General features: G+C 43.6%; 1 protein-coding gene across 2 annotated transcripts in view; it reads left to right on the forward strand.

Annotated features, from left to right (window-relative positions):
- The window catches only part of NHSL2 (NHS like 2), a 129,688-nt gene that overhangs the window by 17,335 nt on the left and 92,345 nt on the right, over positions 1-20,008 (forward strand). The window lies entirely within an intron of this gene.

Below are 20,008 nucleotides of genomic sequence, written 5' to 3' on the forward strand. Positions count from 1 at the left end.
TGAATCAGGTAGGCCTCAGGAGCTACTTCCTTGAGGCTCAAGGACAGGGGCGTGAGCCACAGTGCTGGCGAAACAGGAATGGGTCACATCACGACAAGCAAAAACAAGTTCAAATTCCTAGAACACTGTAGGTGTGTCCAGGATAATGTTTTCACTCTATATGTAGCATATGAATATGTTCTCATTGTGAAAAAAAATTCAATCCAGTTACAGTTAAAATACTTTTGCGTCCCCGACTCTACTCCCCAGAGGTAACCACTGTGACCAGCATAGCATGCCCTCTTCCAATTTTTTTCTATGTGTACAGAATTTGGTTGTGTGCGGGTATCTAAAAATAAATGGTATCATACTGTGCTTACTGATCTGTAACTTGCTTTTTTCACTTAATATATCTTGGAAAACCTGCCGTATTAGGACACTTGGATCACATTCTTTTTTAATTAAACTTTTTTATTTTGAAATAATTGTACATTCGCATGCAATTTAAGAAATAATGCAGAGAGGTATCATTTACCCTTCACCCAGTTTCTCTCAGTGACAACCTCTTGCAAAACTGTAGTAGAATGTCATAAACAGGATAATGACATCGATCCAATCAAGACGCAGAAGATTTCCATCTCCACAAGGGTCCTTTGAGCTGCCCTTTCATAGCCATCCCACTTCCCTGCCACCCCCACATTCTCCTTAACCCCTGACACCCACTCATCTGTCTCTATTTCTAAAATTATGTCATTTCGATAATATTATGTCAATAGAATCACACAGTATTGTTTGTTTTCTTCCGTCAGCATAATTATCTGGGGATTCATCCACTTCGTTGTGTGTGTCAATAATCTTCCTTTTTATTGCTGGGTAGCTTTCTGTGGCTTGGATGGACCATGGAAAGTGTACCCATTCACCTGTCAAAGGATATCTGGGTTGTTTCCAATTTGGGGCTGTTATAAATAAAGCCACTACGAACATTCCTGTAACAGGTTTTTATGTAGACAGACATTTCATTTTTCTGGGATAAATGTCCAAGAGTGCAATTGCTGGGTTCATTTGGTAGCTGCAACTTCAGCTTTTAAAGGTGCTTGGCAAACTGTTTTCCAGAATGGCCATACTCTCTCACATTCCCACCAGCAGTGTATGAAGTATCTAGTTTCTTGGCATCCTCAGCAGCATTTGGTGTGGTCACTATTGTTTTTTTCCATTCTGTTAGGTTCATAGTGATATCTTACTGTGATTTTAATTTGCATGTCCCTAATGGCAAGTGACTTAGCGTCTTTTCATATGCTTACTTGCCATCTATATATCCTTTTCAGTGAATTGTGTTTTCATGTCATGTTTTGATTGTCAACTGTAAGATCTAGCTTGTATGCCACATCACTTTAATAACTACCTCCATCTTAACATCACCCTCTCCTATGTGTGTCTTCTTCTCTGTGCGTCTATCACATAAAGACATTTGTCACTTGACTTATGGCACACTCGAATAACCAACAATAACCTCCTCATCTCAAAATCCTTGACTTAATTGCATCTGCAAAGACATGTTTTCCATTGAAGGTCAAATTCACAGTTTCTGGAGATAAGGACATGGACATATCTTTTGAGGGCTACTATTCCATCCATTGCACAAGTCAAAGTCACTTTCTGCCTATGTCCAGTTGCTCCGGTGCCGTTTGAAAAGGCCATCTTCCTTCCATTGAATGGCTTTTGGATCTTTACTGAAAATCAGTTCGGCATATTTGTGTGGGGCTATTTCTGGGTTTTCTATTCTGCTCCATTGATCTATGTGTCTAGTCCTCCAGCAAAACCACACAATCTTGATTTTTGTAGCTACGTAATAATTTTTGCAATTGCGTAGAGTGATCCTACTTTATTCTCCTTTATCAACACTGTTTTGGCTATTTTAATTCCTTTGCCTTCCCATATAAATTTTAGAATAAGTTTATCCATGTCTAAAATATCTTCTTGGAATTTTGATAGGAACTGCAGTAAACCTGTATATAAATTTAGGGGAAATCTCTACTATGTTAGTCTTTTAATCTGTGAACACGGTATATTTCTCAATTTATTTAGGTTTTCTTTGAATTCTTTCATCAGAATTTTGTAATTTTGAGCATATAAGTCTCATGCATATCTCGTTATATTTACACTTAAGCATTTCATTTGGAGCAATTGTAAATGGTATTCTATTTTAAATTGGCATCCATTTGTTCATTGCTGATTTATAAAAATACAATTGATTTGTGTATGCTTACCCTGTAACCTGCAACTTTGCTGAACTCATTAGTTCTAGGAATTGTCTTATAGTTCTTTGGTGTTGTCTACATACACTATCATGTCATCTCCAAATAGGGACAGATTTATTTCTTCCTTTCCAGTTTTATGCCTTTCATTTCCTTTTCTTGCCTGATTGTACCGGCTAGAACTTCCGGCATTATGTTAAATTAGAGTGGTGAGGGCAGACAGCCTTGCCTTGCTCCCAGTCTGAGGAGGAAAGCATTCAGTCTTTCACCATTAAGTTTAGTGGCAGCTATAAGTTTTTTGTAGATGCTCTTTTCCAAATTAAGAAGATTCTTTTTTTTTCCTATTTCTGAGAGTTTTTTATTTACCATAGTGCGTGGGGCGTTTTTGTTATGTGCTTTTTCTGCATTGATTGATATGATTATGTGATTGTCCTTTAGTCTGTTAATATGGTGAATTAAATTGATTTACTTTCACTTATTAAAACTGTCTTGCATCCCTGGAGTAGACTCCTAGTTGATAATGGCGTATCATTCTTACACATTACTGAATTCTATTTGCCGCTGCTCCGTCGAAGAGCTTTGCTTCTATATTCATGAGGGATATTGGTCTGTACTTTTCTTTTTGTGTGACTAACATCTGGTTTTTGCATCGAGATAATACTAACTTCATAAAATCAGTTGGGAAGTATTTTTTTCCTCTTCCATTTTCTGGAAGAGATTTTGTACAATTACTGTTAATTCTTTAAATGTTTGGTAGAATTCTCCAGTGAAACCATGGGACCCGAAGATTTCTTTTTGGGAGATTTGAATTGAATTGAATTCAATTTTCTTAATAGTTACAGAGCTATTCAAAGCATCTGTTTCCTATCGAGTGTTTTGGGAGTTTGTGTTTGTCAAACTATTGGTTAGTTCCATCAAAATTCTCAAAGCATGTACGGTTGTTCTTAGTAGTCCCTTATTATCCTTTTGATGTCTGAAATGTCTGTGGTGATATTCATTTTGTTCCTGATATTAGTAATTTGTATTTTTTTCTTTGTAAGTCTTACTAGAGTTTATCAATTTTACTAGTCTTTTCAAAGAACCAACTTTTTGTTTCATTGATTTTTCTCTAATTGTTTTCCTGTTTTCAATGTTATTGATTTCTGCTGTTATTTTAATTTCTTTTCTTGTTTGCTTTGGCTTTATTTTACTTATAATTTATTTTATTTTAGCTTTATTCTTATTCTCCTAGTTTTTTAAATTACCGATTGAAGACCTTTTTTCTAGTATAAGCATTTTATGCTATATGTTTCCCTTTAAAATTGCTTCCTACAAATTTGTTTGCTTTAGTTGCATCCCACACATTTAGCTATGTTGTATTTTCATTTTCATTCACTTCAATGTATCTTTAAAGTTTTTCTTGAGATTTCATCTTTGATCCATGGATTTTTTAGAAGTATGCTATTTAGTTATCAAGTGTTTAGATATTTTCTTTTTATCTTTCTGTTAATATTGATTTCTAGCTTGATTTTATTGTGGCCACAAAATATAGTGAACTTTATTTCAATTGTTTTTAATTCGTTGATGTTTGTTTATGGCACAGGATATGGTCTAACGTAGTCTGTGTTCCATGGATGCTTGAAAAGAATGCATATTCTTCTATTGTTGGATGGAGTATTCTATAAATGTCAAATTCAATCCTATTGGTTGAGGGTATTGTTGAATTCTTCTATATCCTTGCTGGTTTTCTGTGCATGCACGTGTGTATGTTGTGTAAAGTAGGTATCTAATGTAGTTATTTCCAAATGGAAAGCCAATTTTTCCAACACTGTTTATTGAATAGCCCATATTTTCACCACTGGCTTGTAAATGGCAGTCATTTATTTAATATCTTTATTATATGAGCTGATTTGGGGGCTCTCTGTTCTCCTTCAGTCATTTACTTGTCTATTTCTGGGCCAATACCACATATTATTAATTATGATATTTCCAATACCTTGTATAATAAATCATCCTTCATTGTCCTCCCCCCAATTGTTTTAGCTCTTCTTATACATATTCTCTTTCATGTGGATGGATGTTCAAATTAGTTTGTCAGGTTTTATGAAAAATTCCTATGGAGATTTGATTGGGATGGCAATGAGTTTATAGATTACTTTAGGAAGGATTAACATCTTCTCTCCACTCAAACTGGGCCACATAAAAGATGTTTAGGAGCTAAAAAAATCACACAAGCCCCACCCCTGTGCACATGTGCATACAAACAGACCTTCGTTTCTGTGTATTTGTGAAAGGCTGCACTTGAGGCTCCAATGGTAAGTATTTATTAGAAACATGGTCTCGAGGCACTAGATCCGTTGTTCGGTGGCATTTCCAAAATGGGGTCAACTCTTTTTCCTGATCGGAAACAAACAAACAAAACTCTGGCTTGAAAACATACTTTGGTGGGCTTCAAGGAAGGGAGTGAGGAGAGGATGAAATATACGAGCAGCACAGGGTGACTTTAGGAGATAGTAGGGTCACAGTTTTCTATCCAGGAGAGCCCAGAATGACAATAAGTATGAATGATGGGAAGGGAAGTCCATGGGGTGGGGTCCTTAGGAACTATGGGACCACCACTCCCAGAAGAGGGCTCTCTTTCATGTGTCCATCTTGGAGTTTAGCTGGAGCCCTCCATCTTTTCTCAAGGAGAAAGTAGGAACTGGTTTAGGTGCTCCTGGACATGTGTAGATACTGTTTGGGCAAGCAGCTCTGCCCTCACCTATGTCGCATCCATTTGACAGGATGGATACTGTCCGCAGACATGTGTATTCTCCCCTGACAAGGTCATGGTCTGCAAGGCAGGAGTGGGGCCTGAGCCACCAGCACCATCTATGGACCTTAGCGCACTGTGCTTGCCTTGGCAGCACACATGCTACAAATTGGATCTTAGAACATAACAAGGCCAACGAAACATCACTCTAATAAAGAACGCAAAACTGATAGCAGTAAATACCTTAGGAGAGGTACAAAGTGCCATGTGGGTTTGACTTATCCCACTTTTAAAAATCCAATGTCTCATTAAGTCTTTTCCTGCTCTAATGTGACTTGGATCTGTACTTTTTTTTTTTCAGTCCAGCATGACCGGTGTAGACTGTACTGAGTGCTACCGGACTACCTGAGGCACCACTTCTCTCATTTACTTTCCTTTGGTGCATCTTCCTAACTCAAAGCTCTGATCATGTCCTCTGCTCTATGATAAAACATCATTACAGAATCGAGCCAAATACCCATCTGACTTTCTTGTTAAATGCCATTTATAGCTTTTGTTTCATTTCCAACCTGGTAAATGTTTGTTATAGTGCTTTACTTTCGATGTCCTCTATGATGTGATCCGGTTTTCCATTACTCTGCGTGTATGTGTGTGCGCGCGCGCACACCACGGATCGGAGCATAGCGCAGCCTGATGCTGTGAAAAGCCTTCCTTGAACTTCACGGTCAGATATAATTGCTTAATCTAGTCCTTCCTCTGCTTCTTAGCTGCTTGACCGTGGCCCTCCCTTCGCCTTTCTCTAGACTGTAGTTTCCCACTCTGTTCAGGTGGTGTTACAAAATGACCCCTAGTCAAGGTTAGTGGCGCAGACTCAGTAAGAGCGGAGGGGAGTGGGGCTTCCAGCGCCAGAAGTTTCCACAATGCAGGGGTTCAGACCAGCTGAGACCCGGGCTGGTGGAGCGGGTGCTGCGGCACGGCTGCCGCCAGCCGGGAGCCAGCGGGGGACTGCTTTTCTTGCACAGAGCCGCCGCGCACTCGGTGCATCACCGAGACTGTGGGGGCAGCTGCTGCCGGCCGGCGGGATGAGTCACAATCCCTCTGCGCCATGCGAGCAGACCCCGCCCGCCTGCCTCTGTGTGGCCGGCAGAGGGCGCTGCAGTGCAGCTGTTCCAGCTGCCAAAGGCGGGCCCTACCTCTGCATCAGAAATGATATGCGTCTCAAAATGATCGGTCCCTGTGCAGAGTGATGGGCCACGGGGCTCTGCCAGAGAGTTCCTCTTCTCGCTCACCCTGAGCTTTAAGCAGGGATGTGGGAAGCTGGAGATGTCCCCACTCTCCTCAGAGAGAGTCTCTGATGGGGTGGGTGTCCCCTTCCCCAAATCAATCTGCCTGGTGACCCAGCCCTTGCTCTTCGTCTCTCTGACCTTCCCCAGCTGAGATCTGGGCTGACCACAGCTGAGGGCTGGCGGAAGCGCTCTACCTATTAGGGGACCAGGCTTTCAGCGCTCGCTCCATCTCCAGGTAGCTCTGTAACCTCCACCATTTCATTATCCATTCATTAATAAAACATTCACTATGTCCACCAGTCACTGACAATGGAGGAGAGGGAGGGGGCCAAAACTGCAAACAATTACCCTGACCTTGAAACAAGTCATGCCTCACACACAGCCCAACACACAGGTGGTTATGATCAGTAAATCTATGCTGAGCGAATAAATGCTATGACTTAATGACTGCGCCCTAGAGAACAGATTTTTTTGTCACTGATGTGTCCCCTGTGCCTATAACAGTGTCTGACACACAATATGTACTCAATACTTTGTCAAATGAATGGTAGAAGAATGCATGGAGTCTTTCATGGGCACACACAGGTCACCTAACCCCCGATAGCAGTGGTGTTTGAACCAAGTCTTGACGAAAAGTGGGTATTAGCAAGGCGTATGGGGCAGAGGGAAGAGCCTATGACGAGATACAGAGCCCAGTGTCCCCACCTGTCTGTGCCTCAGTCCCCTCCTGTAAAAAGGAAAGGACGGGGTTAGCCTTTTAATCTCTTTTATTCTTCTACTTCTAAGATTGTCTGATTCTAGAAATGAATCCAGTTACCCAGGTTAAGGCCCGACCGGTGGGGGACAGCTTTGCAGTCCAAGAGACTCAGGTTTTGACTTTTGACTCAACCTATCTTCAGAATAAAGTCTTCACCTGCTGCCCCCTTTGATCCAAGATGCTGCCTCCATAACTTGACTTGCCACACCCTGGCATCCAACTACTTAAAGCATTCCAGTCTGGTTACAGTGTCCCAGGACCTTGCCTGCAGGGAAAGTCAAACATGGCAGCCCAGTTCTCTATCCACATATTTCTGTTACTTTATCTTGTCTCCATAAGTATAAACTGTAAACTCCTAGAGGGAAGGCCAATCTGTGTCTTATTGCTTTCTTTATCTCTGGCAACACCAGCATTTTCATTCACTCATTTCTCAAAGACCGAATGTCTATTCTATGCTAGGCCTAATACCAAGTGTTGGGGCAGCAGAAGGGAAGGAGACATGGTCTAGTATATTCTCGGAGATTAAAGGTAACAGGAAAGTTCAATAATATGAGATTGGTGAACTGATTTTGAGCCCAGGCCAGTGGAAATATTTGTGAAATGGTTTGTGAACAGGCAGGGTGTGCCCATGCCTAGAACAGATAAGGAAGAAATTCTGGCTGGCGGTTAATGGAGTCCTACCTTAGGGGTCTTGAGGAGAAGTAGGAGATGGAGCATTGTCTGCTTTTTTTCAAAATGAGCACATAGAAGGGGAAATAGCAATTACGGTCTTGACAAAAACAATATTTCCAGTTGTTACCTGAAACAATAGGATTCGGGGGTGTAATTCTGAGAGGCGGGTGATGTAATGGGAATAGCATTGAACTAAACTTCTCTCTAGAATTCAGATTCCACAACCCTTTGACCTGGGCTTCAGTGCCAGCTGTCCCTTGTGCTCACCTCAGCCTCTGGCCAGCTTCATTCCCCTGGTATGGCCTGTTTCTTGCTGTCTGACATGGCAGGATGTGGAGGAGGGCGGTGTATGAGGCGGTTGGATCTGTGGACTGTAAGCTTCCTCTGAGCTCCTGACATTCTTGGCATGTGGCAGGAAGAGAAGCAGAGCAAGCTAGAGTCGGGAGGTGGGTGAGGGGTGGAAAGGGAAAGGGACTGACCCCGCACAGGCATAGGGCCTGGAGAGGGGCTGATGGATTAGTGACATATTTAGGAGAAAATGAAACTGGCGGGAACTGTCAACTGATCAGATGGTGAGGAAGAAGGAGAGGTGAAAAAAGATGGAGATTTTGGTCCAACCCAGGAGGACCGAGTGAAGGGAATCTTGGGTCCGAGGCCCAGCACTGCCAGCAAACTGCCATGTGGTCTTAGACAAGTTCTTACCTCTTTCTGGGCCTCAGTTGTCACACCTGCATAGTGAAGGGATGGCTTTGACTTTTCCCAGACGCCTCCCTAAGCCATGACAACTACAATAAGTTAGGGAGTGCTTCAGTTTTCCAAATCGTCCTGTGGCTTGTTAGAAGCTTATAGGCGAATTCCAGACTCTTAAATGGAAAGCCCAGGGACATGGCAGAGGCTTCAGTGCTTGTAGTGGCTTGGACAGCTGGATGGGGGAAGAGTAGTGGGGCAGGTCAGGTGTGGGACTATAGCGAGAGGCCCTGCAGACTCCACTGAGGTAAAGTGCAATGGCAGGCTGTCCCTGAAAAGGCGCTTGATTCTTGGTGTCAGAAGACCTGGCTCTAGCAGTGTTTTAAAGAAGACATTTAAAGATGCTAGGTCCCCAGAGCACACAAATGGCAGGGCATTGCGCATGGTGTTCAGGCATCTTTGCATTTGAGGGGAACTTAGCTGGAGATAGGGCTTTGCGCAGCGTTTGAATAAATGAACTCTGAACCCTGATCTATAGAAGGCCATTTGCAGATAACAATAGGAGCTAACTTGTCAGAAAGCATCTGCTACCTCCTAGGCCTTGATCTAAGTGCTTTGTGTATGCTCAAGAACTCACTGCATCCTCAGAGCAACCCCATTTTGCCAATGAGGAGACAGGCACAGGAAAGCTCTGTAAGTTGACCCAGATGACACAGCTAGTGAGTGGAGGAGCAAGCAGACCTGTCTTCAGAGCAAGAAAACACTGTGCTATTAGCAGTGTCCGTGACTGTCACCTATAGAATGACAGCTCTTCTCATGTCACATTACAGTTGTTGCAGGAATCTCAAAATTATGGTAGTTGTTAGGCCTGCTGCTAGATTTTACTATATTGAATGTGTTCATCAACAAGCATGTATGAAAAGATTGTCGATTGCATTTCAGTATACGGTAATCAGTTTCATTTGTAACCCCGGGTAATTTATTTAATGCGTTTAAAAGCATTTTCCCCCCTGAGAAAGGATCGATAGATAGTACCAGACTGCCAAACGGGTCCACAGCATGCCATAGGAGCCTCTTCTGACATAGGGCGCGCTGAAGGCTTGGGAGGCATGCGCACTGAACACCGCTCTGTGCCAGGTGCTTCGCTTGACCATGTGCTCTCAGTGCACCCACAGCCCTGGAAGCATGCTGTGGCTATGCCACTTGACTCACGAGGAGACCAGGGCTAGCAAGGAGAGGCGCCTTGTCTATAGTCACCATCAAGTAAGTGGCCAAGGTGGGATGTGTATCAAGATTTCTGTCCCCTCTGGAATATGAGTGCCAGCCCTCAAAGCAGTTCCCTCAAAGACGACGGACCCCCTTAGGACAAAGGACATCTGAATGCGCACAGGTGATACCATTTTTTCATCCCCAGTGCATGTCTACACCTGGAGTATAGAATAGGACCATTCCAGGAAGGGGAAGAGCGTCTGAGAGCAGTGCCGGGTTTGATGGTTGGCAGGTAGGGGGATGTGGTGTGATGGCTGACAGCCTCAGGCTTGACCTCCTGATGCCTCAGTGTACTCACCTGTAAAATGAAGACAGTAACGGCAGCTCCTAGGATGGTTGCACACGCCGGGCCCTTGGCGATATGCTGTGAGCCATTGCCATTCTCTTTTACTGAAAGAGTGACACATGGGGGAATCCCAAGGCCTCCAGATAAACACTGGGAGATGCTGACCCTTGGTCCCCCCACATATCTGTTATCTAGTCACCTTTGCTGTGATTCCCTCATATGGGTAGCAGGGGAACCCCCGAATCTGGACCTCATTGTAATCATGCCCAGCACCTTTACAATGGTAGCACCCAGGCCTACCACAGACTAACAGAATCAGAGCATATTCCCCAAAGCTGCTTGGGAGATTCTAAGGTGGACACAGATGAGAGCTGTGGCCTGAAAATGAAACGGGGCTGTGTGCTGCTCTTTGGCACAACAAGGAAGGAGGAGGAAGCATGGAGACTATGCCTTGCTCTGCAGACGGGATAAATAGGAACAGAAGCCCAGGCCCGGAGAGGAGGTTAGAAGTTCAGGAGAAGGGGCTGCAGCCTGTGGTAGGGACAAACAGTGGCGGAGGCCAGCAGGGCCAGACCCGTGTTCAGGCCATGCTCAGCCCACAGCCTAGCTGCTTCTCCTGCAGAAGGAGCTGGGAACTGTGGATAGGGGAAGATGAGGGAGCATAGCAACTGCCAGGTTGTAAATACCTTGTAAGAAGCATGGGAGACCGTTTGTCCCCCCTCCTCCCCTGGCACATGCACGAAGTGGCTCCCCATGACCCGCTCAGAAGCGCACACACAGATTCCTCCCTTGACCAGCCCAGCAGAACAGCCCAACTCTGATCCTGCTGAATATCTGGTGGCTGGAGCAAGACAGCACAGACGGCAGGCCCCCAGGCTGCGGCCTTCTCCATGACAGGAGCTGGGGGGTCAGAAGGGCTGCAATTGCTATCTTTTTATGTATCAAGAAAGGAAACTGTGGCCAAGAGGTGGAAAGAGACTTGCCTATGGTAACACAAGGAGTAGCGTCATAGGCAGGACTCCTGTTCTGGTGCTCCTTTTCCAACCTCCACCCCCTGCAGACTTCAGCTTTGGCCCGTAATCTGCCAGTCCTAGAAAACTGACCCATTTTCCGCCATGGCCCTGTGACTCTAACAGGATCTGTCACGTCACCCAGCAGACATCTGGAGTTGCCTGCTCTGAGGGGATCTCAGGTACACTTCCACCTCTGAGTCCGGATTGAGAGTGAAGGGGTGGCGCGCCTGGGGCCTTGTGCTCATGTTGCCTTTCCCCCGTCTTCTGCTTTGGGGCATATTTTAGCCTGACGAGATCACTCCCCTCCAAAGTGGAGACTATGTCTTTAAGAAAGGACGAGTCAGAGCCGCGGGGATCAGTTTCAGGCAGCCCTCAGAGGCAATCTGGATTGAGTTTAGGAAGAAAAAAGAAGGGGTTAGCTTTGGTCCTGCCTCCTTTCCTTTCTCTCCTTTGCTCGTCCCTCCTCCAGCCTAGTCTGGAAATTCAGTTAACTTGGCCAGGAGGTTCTGGAGCCCGGGGCTTTCCCCAGCAGCCTTGTCCTCTCACCCTGTCCCTCCTCCAACTCCCGAGCACACGATCTGGAGGACCGCTGGGCAAGTTGCTGGAATGATTAGGTACGTGTTCTGGACATCTAAACCTTTGCCCCATCAGTGAGGTCTGGGGAGCGTCTGCTATGGACCTGGTGGGAGGTGGGAGGGGACCCCCAGGACCTCCAAAATCATGGCTGTCACTTCCCTGTTAGTGACTCCAGCAAGGGCTCTGTGTTCAGGCATTTGTCGGCTCAGAAAGAGGCCTGGTCTGTGCTGCCAGCGCCCCAGCACCCCGTTCCTGTCTTGCGAGTTGCCTACCCAACCCCTGATGGGTGAGAGTTTAGGAGCGTGGGATGTGGGTTGTGCTGCTGCTATACGAGGAATTGGTGCCGGAGGGGTGCTAGCAACCCGTGAGAAAGCAGATGGGAACAGGTCCAGCCCCAGCCATCTGTGGGCCTGTCCCTGACACTCTGGGTGCATGCAACCTCTTGGACGAGGCGAATGAGATTCAAGCTTGTCAGGTTGCATGGGTGGTGGGCTAGGAGGCATGCAAAGTCTTCCTGGGCTTGTTTTGACTTTGTGGGATGAGTCCAATCAAGGCTCTTAGTTTTTAAGGACTTCATTTTATACTTCAGAGAAACAGAGGATGCTACTTAGCTGAAAGGGGGAAGCACAAAGAAAGAGGTAGAGAAGGCAAATGGCCGGTGATAGAGATTTCTGTGAGCTCGAGAATGTTTCCGTACACACTTCAGGATTTAGCCATGCATTCGTCTATCTATTTATTGTTAAATGCCTATTGGCGCCCACTGTTGGTATTGGGGAACTCGCAACCCAATATGTCAGCCGACCCTCCCACCTGCCCTCCTTCCCCAGGTCTCCGTTCCTCCCGTCTTTCACCCACATTCTGCCCCATTGGAGAGGGGAAGAGGCACCAGCTTCCAGTGCACTCAGGTGACCTGAATGAGGGCAAGATAAGTGCTGACGTTGTTGGCACCACAGTGGCTACGTCTCACCTGACAACAGTCCCTCTTGAGAGACTTGGGCCTGGGCCCCAAACATGACCTCAGCCACTGGGTAAGACTTTGAAAGTCAGGGACCCACAGGGACACACAAGTTCAGCCTAACCCTCCCAGACAGAGGGGGTGGTCTGGGCCTCCTTTGGACATTAGGAGTGATACTGGGCCTTCAACCTCATATGTGGGCCAAGCACTAATAGGATTTGCCAAGATTATCTGAGGACTTTGTTCTTTGTGACTCAAGCAAGTTGTCATAATCTGGGCAGGAGGCATGCTGGGATCTCAGCCACCTAGGCTGTTAAGCGAGGGGTGGGGTTGGAAATATTGGTTGTTGGGTGGTCTTCTGGGTGTAGAAGGCTGAAGCATGGCACACACTGGCTCGTGTGTGTGTGTGTGTGTGAGAGAGAGAGAGAGAGAGAGAGAGAGAGAGAGAGAGAGAGAGAGAAACAGAGAGAGAGACAGAGAGACAGAGAGAGAGCAAGTAGTTCTTAGGAGAAAAGGCCTGGCAAAAACCAGGCAGGAAGTGGAATCCTTTCCAAGTGGGCTTGGGATTCAGGACTGGACTCATCATAACCAGCAGGTTGCACCAGGGCCCAATGACTACAGTGAAAGAGCTGCGAGACCAACACCAGGCCCAGCTTGCCCTGGGGGTTAGAAATGATATGGGGCTGGGTAGGTGGGTGAGCTTTCTGACGTCAGCCGAGGGGGGCTGATTGCAACTGACAGGAGCCCCCGCCACCCTACTTAAAAACAAAGCCTCATAGCAATATCTGTCTACATTGCATTCTAGGCATTTGGGCTTGCTCTGGTCCTATCTGAAGGGTTATTTCTGAGCTTGGAGGGGAGATTTGTGATTTCCTGAGACTATGACAGTAATACTCAGCAAACTTATCCTTGTCCACCCTTCAGTGTCCCCAAGAAGGGCTATCACTTCCTGGACCATGGTATCTGCCTACAACGGCCTGTCATTGCTTCGCAGAATGAATCAGTTGCCTCGAGCAAGTTGTTTAGCTGGGTGGCCCAATAGAAGGGGGCAGGAAAAGAGGGACATTGTGTCAGGAAGGTCAAGTGCCAGCCAACATCCTAGAGATAAAACAAGGGGCAGGCCTTTCCATCTGGAGCAAGTTCATGGCAGAAGCTCAGTAAAGGCAGTTTCCACTCATTTGTGAGTACATCTTTTAGAGATGCTTACTTTCCTCTCCATTTTCTCTACGAATCTGTGGGAAATACATTTTATGTACTATTTTTCTATTTTTTTTTTAAAAATTTTGTACTATTTTTTTTTAAAGTGGAGAGGATCACTCCTTAAATGTAAAGCTGAGTAATTCCAGTAAAAAGATCCAAGCGAGTGAGGCTTGTGCCCAAGTATGGGAAAATATCCATCCATCTCTCCACTTAATTAGAAAAATAACCCACCAAGTAGTGAGTCACACTGGCTGCCTGTCAGCAAATGGCTCCATCCTTAGCCACAGAGCCAGGAATAATGTAGGTGAGGTGACAGCAGCCATGAGGAAGAAAAGGCATAAAGGGACTTACATTCCTGATGTCAGCAGCTGTTTGGACCACCTTTGCCCTCTCCTGCACAACAGATAATGCGCCGAACTGAGCTATGTCATCTGTGATGCAGATCAATACAGCTGGGCATGATGTGCATCTTGATAAGTGGGGTTTCTGCAAGGGCAGCCGACATCACTCCGCAGCTCTTTGTATAGTCAGAAAATTATTTTTATGTAGGAAAACAGAGTTTAGCGAGTAAGGCGCATTAGTTGTGGATGTGCAGCCTGATGAATTTTCACCCACGTATGCATCTGTGTGTGACCGCCACCCGGATCAGCATATAGAACATTTCCTGTATCCCAGAGGGCCCACTTTTGTCCCATCCACTCGGGAGTTCTTTATTTACATGCACCAAACTGCTGCAGCCGAAGGTTTGTAATCAGCGATGTGCTAGGAAAGTTTAACAGCCAGTTCTGGAGTGTACAAAGCAGGGGTGCCCTGCTTTGCAGTGTTTGCCAGTGTCTGTGGCATAAATATGCCCACCATGGCACATTTCAAGCTATGAACAGTTTTATGAGGGTTTGTAAAATTCGGAGAACATAACCATCAGCTATGGTTGTGATACGGCATCAAGGAGAGCCAGCTGTGCCCAGTGAGCTCTCGCACATTCTGGGTCCAGCCCCCTTACTGAGGAGAGAAATGTCAACGGGGTTTCAGGTACTCTCTAATTTCCATCATCCATGCACCAGATATCAGTTGTATCTCTACGTCGCAGCGAGGTGTAGGGGCACAAATATGAGTGAACCATGGTTTTGTCTCTCAAGGAGCTTACATAATTTAACACTTGGAGGAAGAGGCAGACATCTGGTGTATATATGCAATAAAACGTTCTAGAGGCTGGGATAAGAGACCATGTGGGAATTATTGAGGGCCCCACACAGGGTTCATTTCTGCTTTGAAATCTGAAATGTACTTCTTACCCCACTTTACCACAGGAAGTACATTGAAGTTCAAGAAAGAGTCTCAGACTCATACACGCCTGTCTTGGATTTTGATTCTACCTCTTCCAATTCTGTGTGATCTTGGGAAAGCCACTTAACATCTCTGAGCCTCAGGTTCCTCATCTGTAAAATGGGGGTATAATAGTAGTACTTTCCCTACATCATTTTTTAGTATTAAATGAGATAATCCATGTATAGTACTTAGCACACATAAGCATCTACTAATTATTAGCTTCAGTTAGGAATTATTAACTACTAACTTGGACAAGCTCTGAGCCTCTCCAAGACTCATTTTCTTCATTTGTGAAATGACAATAAAATGCCAACCTTGTTGGGGTTCTCTTGAGACTAAATGAGATCATGTATGTGAATTGTCTGGCCCAGAGCAGGGTCCCATCAAATGCTGGGTTTCTTCCCTTCCCTGCTTCCGGATATACTGACTTACATGTTCACCCAAAAACGGCCAAGTCTGATATCTGGAAATAAACACATAAAGTAATTGACCAACCTCACTGTTTAAAACTTTTATTTTGAAGCAATTTTAGATTTATAGGAAGTTGCAAAAAAATCTACAGGGGGTCCTGTGACACTTCAGCCACTAGTCCCCAGTGCTCACATCTTAGGTAACTATATATAGTACAATATCAAAACCCAAACACTGATGTTGGTATAATTCAGATTTCACCAGTTTCACGGGTACTCCATATGTGAGTATGTGTATACATCGTGTGTGGATGCAATTTGATCACGTGTGTAGATTTGTGTAACCATTCCTCACAATCGAGATGCAGAACTGTTCAATCATCTCTTGTTATTCACACCCACCCAGTACCCACTCCCACCAACCAAGACTATTCTACATCTATATGGTTTTGTTATTTCCAGAATGTTATGTAGAGGAATCCATAGCATGTGTAACCTTTAGAGACAGGCTTTTTTCATTCACCATAATGTTCTTGAAATCTTTACAAGTTGTCTTATCTATCAATAGTTTGCTCCTTTTAATTGCTGAGTAGCATTTTATGGTACGAATGGACCAGTTCATTTATCCATTCACCTGTTTAAGGACACATGGGCTCTTTCCAGTTTGGAGCTATTACGAATAAGCTGCTATGAACATTCATGTAACAGGTTTGTCTGTAAATCTGAGTTTTCATTCTCTGGGATAAATGCCCAAGAGTGCAATTGCCAAGTTATATGGCAATCACATGCTTAACTTTTAAATAAATTGTCAAGCATTTTTTCAGAAAGGCCATACTATCTCACATTCCCACCAGCAGTGTATGAGGTAGCCAGTTTCTTGGCATCTTCACCAGCATTTGTCGTGGTCACTATTTTTTTCCCTTTATTTTAACCACTCCGATAGGGCTGGTATCACACTGTGATAACTTACATTTCCATAATGGTAATGATGTTGAATATCTTTTCATGAGTTGATTTGCCATCTGTATATCCTCTTCAGTGCACTGTCTGTTCATGGCTTTTGCTCATCTTCTGATTGGATTGTTGAGTTTTGAGAATGCTTTGCACCTTAGGCAAATATCAGTTGGGTACATTTCGTGTGTCTATTTCTGGGTCCTTTATTCTATTCCATTGATCTATATATCTACCCCTCTACCAGTACCACACGGTCTTGATTAATGTAGCTATATAGCAGGCCTTACCACTGAGTAGAGTGATTCCTCCCACTTCATTCTTATTTTTCAAGATATTTTTAGCTATTCTAGGGCCCAAAGTGTTTCCACATAAATTTTAGAATAGGGTTGTCTAGATCTACAAAAAAAAACTTTGTAGAATTTTGATAGGAATTGCATTAAACCTATAAACCAATTTGGGAAGAATTGATATTTTACTAAGTTGAGTTTTCCAATCTATGAATATAGTATGTCTCTCCATTTATTTAAGTCTTCTTTGATTTCTTTCTTGAGAATTTAGTAATTTTCAGCATAGAGATCCTCTATGTTTAATACATAAGTATTTCATTTTCTTTGGAACAATTATAAATGATATATGGTTCTAATTTAGTTCCCACATGGTAAATGCTAGTATATAGAAACGCAATTGTCTTTTCTGCCTTGATTTGGTATAGTGCAACCTTGCTGAACACATTAGTCCTAAAAGCTTTTGTGTAGATTCCTTAGGATTTTCTACATATGGAATCATGTCATCTGAAAATAGGGACCATTTTATTTCTTCCTTTTCGGTTCATATGCCTTTTATTTATTTTTCTTGCTTTATTGCAATGGTTAGAAATTCCAGTACTATGTTGAATAAGAGTGGTGAGAGTGGACATCCTTGTCTTGTTCCTGATCTCTAGAGAAAAACAGTCTTTCACCTTTTAGTTTAATGCTAGCTGCAGTTTTTTTTAGAGGCGTTCTTTACTAAGTTGAGGGAGTTTCCCCTTTCTTCCTAATTTTCTAAGAGTTTCTATCATGAATGAGTGTTGGATTTTGCCAAATAATTTTGCTCTATCAATTTATCTGATCATATAATTCTTATTTAGCCTGTCGATATGTTGGAGTACATTGATTTTTCAAATATTGAACAAGGCTTGCATTCCTGGAATAAATCCTCACTGAAATAAAATATCTACTTTGTCATGGTGTTTAATTCTTTTTCTATATTGCTAAATTCTATTTGCTAATATTTTGTTAAACACTTTTGTGTCTACGTTCATAAAGGATGTTGATCTGTAGGTTTTATTTTTGTATTATCTTTGTCTAGTTTGGTAGTAGTGTGATGCTGACTTCATAAATAAAGGGTGTGTTTCCTCCTTTTTGTTTTCTGTAAGAGGGTGTGTGTAAAATTGGTGCTCGTTTTTCTTTCAGTGTTTGGAATAATTCTCCAGTGAAACCATCTGGGCATGGAGATATTATTTTTTGGAAAGTTTTAAAATTTTGAGCTCAGGTTTTATGCTTAAGGTACTTCCTTTAGCTATTCTTTCAGGGTACGTCTCTCGATGACAAATTCTTTTAGATTTTCTTCCTTTGAGCAGGCTTTGATTTCCCCTTCACTCCTGAAGGATATTTTCATTGGCTATAGGATTCTAGATTAGAAGCTCTTTTCTTTCAGCATTTAAAAAATGTGCTACTGAGAGAGAGAGAGAGAGAGAGAGAGAGAGAGAAGGGAGGGAGGGAGGGAGAGAAGGGAAGGAGGGAGGGAGAGAGGGAAACAGATAGAGAAAGAAGGAAAGAAAAGGAAGGAAAGGAAAGGAGAAGAGAGGGGAGGGGAGGGGAGGAGGAAGGAAGGAATATGTGTAACTTTTTTCCCTGAACCTCATGGTTTCTAATGAAACCACAGTTTCTGTCAGTTGAATTGCTTTTCCTCTGTGTGTAATGGATTGTTTTCTTCTGACTGCTTTCAAGACTTTTTCCTTTGTCTTTAGTTTTCAGAAGTTTATTTATGACTTGTATCGATGTTAATTTTTGGGGGGATGTTTTATTTGGATTTGCTAACCTTGCATCTGTAGGCTTATGCCTTTCACCAAATTTGGGGAGTTTTCATTCTTTATTTCTAGTCTCACTTGATTTCTCCTCTCCTTCTGGGGCTCTGATGATAAAAATATTAGACCTTTTCTTATTGTCCTGCATGTCTCTGATGCTCTGTTCATGCTTTTTCAGTCTATTTTCTCTCTGCTGTTCAGATTGTATAATTTCTATTGTTCTATTTTCAAGTTCACTGTTCCTTTTCTGTTATATTATTTCTTCTGTCGAGCCTATTCAGTGAGTTTTTATGATTGTATTTTTCAGTTCTACAATTTTCATTGGGTTCTTTTTATATCTTCTATTGCTTTTGGTTGCGATTTTCTATTTTTTTAAATTTTATCAAGAGTATTTGTTGAAGCATTTTACGATGGCTGCTGTAAAATTCTTGCTCAGTAATGCCAACATTAATTAATCTTGGTGTTGGCATGTGTCAACTGTCTTTTCTCATTCATGTTCTGATTTTCCTGGTTCTTGGTATGATGTGTGATTTTTTAAGAGTGTCTTGGACATTTTGGATATTAGGAGACTTCGGGTACTATTTCAGTCTTCTGTTTTAATAGGCAGTCATTCTGTTTAGGTTAAACTGGTAGGTCATGGCCTACTTCTGTGGGCTTTGGTTTTCAGAGCCCTTGCAACGCTATTCTGATCTGCTTTCTTCACCCTACTGGTACTTCCCAGAGGAGAAGAATGCACTTTCCCAGGATTAATACTGCTAGGTAGGGATGAGAGATACCAGGCTCGTGAAGAATAAAAGCTCTTCCGCAGGCCAGATACCCGTGGGACTTGATCCCTACTGGTGCTCCCAGTTGTGGCAGAAGGTACTTCTCCAGGCCTCTCACTGAGTTCTTCCTGGAAAACGGTGAGAAGTACCAGGCTACAAAGCAGAGAGTGCCTCACCCAGCCAACTCTCTGGGAAAATCAATGCCAAAAGGGCTCCCACCGAACCTCCATTAGTGCCTCCAGGGAAGGAAAGGCCTACCTAGGCTGCCTTCTGTCACTGAGTGGAGGGCTGGGAGATGCTGGACCTAGGCTGCCTTCTGCCACTAGGTAAAGGGTTCAGAAATGCTGATCAATCCCTTTTAACAGAGTCAAAACCACCAGAAAGCTTAAAAGAATCACAGTTTGCTCTGGCAGGATAGAACTAATGTTTCCAGATGCATGTTATAAGAAGGAGGCTTGGGAGCCTGGAACTTAATCACACTTCTTGTCCTTGGAAAATTACTTCACCTTTCTAAGCCTCAACTGCCTCCTCTGTAAAGTGAGGTAAAAGTAACACTTCCCTCCCAGGGTTGTGAGAAGGTTTAAATGATCTGTGGTCTGTGGTAGAGCTGTGATAGACCCCCAGCCCCATGTTCGCTGAAGCAGGCCCTCAACAAAGGATGAGGCAGGGACAGCCCGGAACACCTTTTTGCCACACAGTTTCAAAATTCTAAAATCTTTCAAATATACAGCAAAGTAGAGAGAAAATGTCAAATCTTAACATTTTGCCACATTTGCTTCAGATCTTTTCTAAGAAACAACTCATTACACATCTAGCTTTGAGC

The sequence above is a fragment of the Rousettus aegyptiacus genome, unplaced genomic scaffold (genome assembly GCF_014176215.1).
Source record: "Rousettus aegyptiacus isolate mRouAeg1 unplaced genomic scaffold, mRouAeg1.p scaffold_m13_p_9, whole genome shotgun sequence".
NCBI lineage: Eukaryota > Metazoa > Chordata > Mammalia > Chiroptera > Pteropodidae > Rousettus > Rousettus aegyptiacus.